The sequence below is a fragment of the Seriola lalandi genome, unplaced genomic scaffold (genome assembly GCF_002814215.2).
Source record: "Seriola lalandi dorsalis isolate HSWRI2012SDOR001 ecotype SW California unplaced genomic scaffold, Sedor1 jcf7180002054557, whole genome shotgun sequence".
NCBI classification, from domain to species: Eukaryota; Metazoa; Chordata; class Actinopteri; order Carangiformes; family Carangidae; genus Seriola; species Seriola lalandi.
Window position 1 is genome coordinate 226822 of NW_019525110.1, and position 4597 is coordinate 231418.

Genomic DNA, 4597 nt, shown 5'->3' on the forward strand with positions numbered 1-4597 from the left:
CCTCCTCCCCCCTCCCTCCTCCCTGCTTCCTGCCTCCTCTCTCCTTCCTGCCTCCTCCCCCCTCCCTCCTTCCTGCTTCCTTCCTGCCTCCTCCCTCCAGTTTCTTTATCTGTGATGCATTTACACAGAAACAAAGTCAGTCTGTTACACTGGGACAGAAAGCTAGCTTAGCCTAGCCTGTTAGCTTAGCTTCTCCTCTGGGTGGATGTTTCCACTGAGGCTTCATTTGCTCGACACAAGTCAGTAACTGAAATCATTTAAACACAAACGACTTGTGTTCATTCACCTGCTGCTTAATGCTAAGCTAACTACAACCTGCTACATCACAGTGTGGTCTGATGTCACTGAGCTGGGTGTTTGTCTGATGCTGCGTCAGTCTGACATCTGATCATGTGATCTTAGTTCACTGATCTATGGAATCTTGTCACCGTAGCAACAGTGGAGAGAACGTGACCGTAGGCGCACGTGTAGGTGCTACACCTCTGTCCATCACATCTGTTCTGTCGTCTTCATTTCTCTTTCATCTCTCTCTTTTATCTCTTTTATTCCTTTTTCCATTTCATCTTTGACTCGTTATTCATCATCTTTTCTTTCTTGTCTTCCTTTTGCCATTTTCATCTTTGACCCTTTTTAATTCCTCAGCTCCTCGTTTCCTCTCCTCAGATCTTGATCAGCGTTGTTTCCTCTTCTTCTTCCTTTTCTCAGTGACTGAATGTGAAAGTCGTTCTGTTGTGTTGATATTGAGTCACTGAGACAGAAGCAGCAGCAGCTTCACCCTGATGAGACTCTGATGATGATGATGATGATGTTCTCTCTGTTTCTCACCCTCATGAACAATCAGCATTACAGCAGGTTCATGTAAAAGTGAGCTACATGCTAACGTGCTAACAAACCACCGTCAGAGGAAAACACAGCCCCCCCCCTTCTGATTTCTACATGCTGATGTTCTAAAACAGGCTTTGCTGTTATTTTTAATGAGGTGTGCGTGCTGTACGATGAAGGTGACGATGATGATGACTCCTCTGTCTGCACCTTTACAACATGTAAATAAAGAACAGAGTTGGAACTTGTCTGAGGACGTTTGTGATCAGAATGAAAACATGAAAACCTTTGTCTCGTTTCATCTTTTTATCTCCATAAACAACGAGAGAACAAAAGAGCTTTGTCCACGTCTGTTTTATTTTATCTTTGTGAAACACTTTGTAATCTCTGATTCAAGAGCTTCATAAATAAACTTTATTATTATTATATTAGAAATATGAGGAACCTGAGGGAGAGGAAGGTGAAGACAGTGAGGTCAGCAGAGAGAGCAGGAAGTGAAGACAGGTGACGTTTCTCTGGATTCATGTTACATCTCAGTAGAAGACGTCACTGTGTCCCAGTTCAGGGGACGTTAATCAGAGGACGCCGTCTGCTCTACGGAGGAGTTTCTCTGGGCGCCAGCAGCTATTTTGGGATGTGTTGGAAGGATCCACCTGTTGGAGCCTTCGTGGTCCAGGAGCCTTTGAAATGACTCGGCTGTGTTCAGCCTCCGAAGGACGGAGCTCTGATCTCCAAGCATCACTTTGTGAAGACGATCTTGTTCCGGTTCTAAAAGCTGAACATGAAACGATCTGTGATGCAGAAACTGGATCAGAACCATTAACAGCAGATATCGTTTCTACAGCAGCTGGATCAAACTGAATGATCCACAGATGAAGCCTGTGATCTGAACACTGATGGAGACCATGTCCTCTGAAACACTCCTCCATCATTCTCTAGCTGCAGAACGACTGTCTCTGTCTCACCTCTGAATTACCTCCTCGCTTTGATAACACACGGCTCCAAACCAACTTGACCCTCTGACCTCCTGCACCTGTGAACACTTCAGCTCTTCAACTACTAAATGTTTGTAAGTGTGTCCCCCCCCTCAGAGCCACTGAGTGATCACAAGCCGTCTGTGATCTTTAATCAAAACGCTGGCTTCAGACGGCTCCTGGAATCAGAGGCAGGAACCTCCACACCTGTTCACATTTAACGTCTGATCCTCTGTGATTTTATCTGCGACTTTTCTTTCAGAGAGAAACATGAGCTGAACCGACGAAAGCTCAGGAGTTAGTGGCTGATCTGTTTTCACTGCTGCCGTCTCAGTCTTTATTAAACCACAATGTTTAACAAGATGTGAGTTAGTGAATCATTAAATCCACTTTCACCAACAAAGGTTTGGAGAGGAAACAGTAGTTCGTGAAGCTGCAGTCACTTTCTTACATTTAAAGTGTTGAAGCACAGAGAGAAACAAACCTCACATCAGCTGTCACTTCAATCAAGTTCATTTCATGTTCAGTTACTAAAGATAAATAAAAGAAGAGAATCAGAATCTGGTTTGTTGCCAAGAAGGTTTTCAACTTAAAGAATGTGCCGTGGCGTTCATGGGGTCACTGGAGGAACCAGACCAGGTGATCCAGCTTCTCCCTGACGAGCATCGACTCCACCCTCAGGTGAGAGGAGAGGCAGCTCTGCACCAACATTTACAGCATCAAATATTCACACATCATCTCAGGCAAAGCATGAATATATCTCATTTATTTTAGATTATATATGTATGTGAAGTAAAATCGTGACTGAATTCAGAGACTTTTCCCCGTCAGGAACTGAAGCTGCATCTGAAGACCGTCTCATGTCCAAGGCTTCTTCAAACATGTCCTCCTTCCCCTGGACAACGGAGGGTCCTTCAAAGTCCCACCTGTTTCGTTGTTCACCAGCAGTGAAAGCAAACCGCACTGAGCCTGAGGATCACGCTTCTAATGTGAAGGTGACACTAGTTTCCCGTTACCTCGGTTTATCCCGAGTCTGATGAAATAATCACCATTTGTGTAGATTTTGTCATTAATTCTTTGTGAAGTCTTAAGTAATGGATAAAAACAGTTTTCTTAGGTCACCGTGACCTTTGACCTTTAGCCACCAAAATCTAATCAGTTCATCTTTGAGTCCAGGTGAATGTTTGAGTGAAGTGTGAAGAAGTTCCCTCAAGGTGTTACTGAGATATCGTGTCCATGAGAATGAGACGAACTCAGCTGTCGACGTTGTTGTTAAGGTTGCTAGGTGACAGGATCCGCACTTTGTGCCACAGCGATAAGGGCAGGAACAGCTGGCCACGCAAAGAGACACTCCTCTGTGACTCCTCCACAAATCCCCCAACGTCCGATTCAGACTCTGAAGGACGCGGCGCCTGAACTGGGCGACAGCTCGTACAATGAGCATCTCTGTGTCCTTCTCTAAACTCCATCCAAGCCTCTGGTGAACGTGACGCCGCTGTGATCCCGGTGTTGTTCAGCCACAGTGATTCTTTTGAACTGGAGAACATCTGTTCGCCGCTCTGCCTCTAACTGTTTGCACCTGCTGCAGCGAGTGTGTGACTCACTTCACCTTCGCCAACAGCTCACGTCAGAAAACCTCAAATATGACACAGATATCCAAGTCACAGTCTGACTACTGCGAGCTGTGCTGTCACCGTCACTTCAGGACGTGTTGGGACAGACTCATGCAGCTCGGTGTGGGGATCAAACGGGACAAATCTGATCTCATCGGGTCTGAAACATGAGAGGACATCTGGAAAAAATGTACTTGAGGTGCAACAAATAGCTCCAGGTGTCTCTGTGTCTCTACATGCCGGTCCAGCAGGGACAGGCTGTCCTGCAGCTTCAGTCAATCTGACAGGTACAGTTTGGAAATCAAACTGGTCGACAGAAATTAAAGAATTAAGAGAGGCTCAGAGCCTCCTCTCTTCTGATTGGCTCACCGACCTGTTGTTACTAGAGCTGCAGAGAGAAGCCTGAGAGAGGAGATGTAAAACTACACTGAGAAGGTTTTTATATCTTCTGGTGGATCAACACTTCAAATAAAACACAGAAGAAGAAGAAGAAAACATGGAGCTTTAAAGATGCTCTGATCAGAGGAGCATAGGCTAACAGGCTAAATCATAATAAAGAATTAAGTTTAAAGCTTATTTGACTTCTATCAAGTGAAATGAAGGATCTGAACCTCGACCTCGACACCTGTTGACGTTTAGCAGCTGATCCTCTGAGTTTTGGTCTTCTGACCTTCTTCTCTCTGAGGTTTGTTTTATCTTTCATCTGCATGTAATCTTTCAAAATGTACTTGAAAATGGCAAACACATGGTTTTCATACCTTGAACACATCTTGGGCTTTGAGTCTGTCTTTATCTGTGCCTGAGCTCTCTGTCGAACCAACACTGAGCTTCAGAGTGAGAGCGACGCTTTGTCAACACATTTCTGTCAGGTCTGTCAACAGACGAGTGGAAACAGTTAACCAGCTGATGAGAGAAAGGTGACATCGCTGAGCTCAGATCAGTTTGAGTGAGCCGCTTATTTTCTCACTTATGGAGCTGCAGTATGTAGACACACATCTCTGGAGTTAAAGGATGTTCCTGGTTCTTTTCAGGGTCTGAAACAGGCTCCGTCCTGGACAGAGACCACACACACAGAAAACTCAGTTTGTTTTTTATTATTATAAAGTGAATGAAGAGCAGATCCAATCAGACCCAGAGGGTCAAACTCAGGGGACGTGAAACAGCAGCAGCTGACCCCCCCCCCCCCCT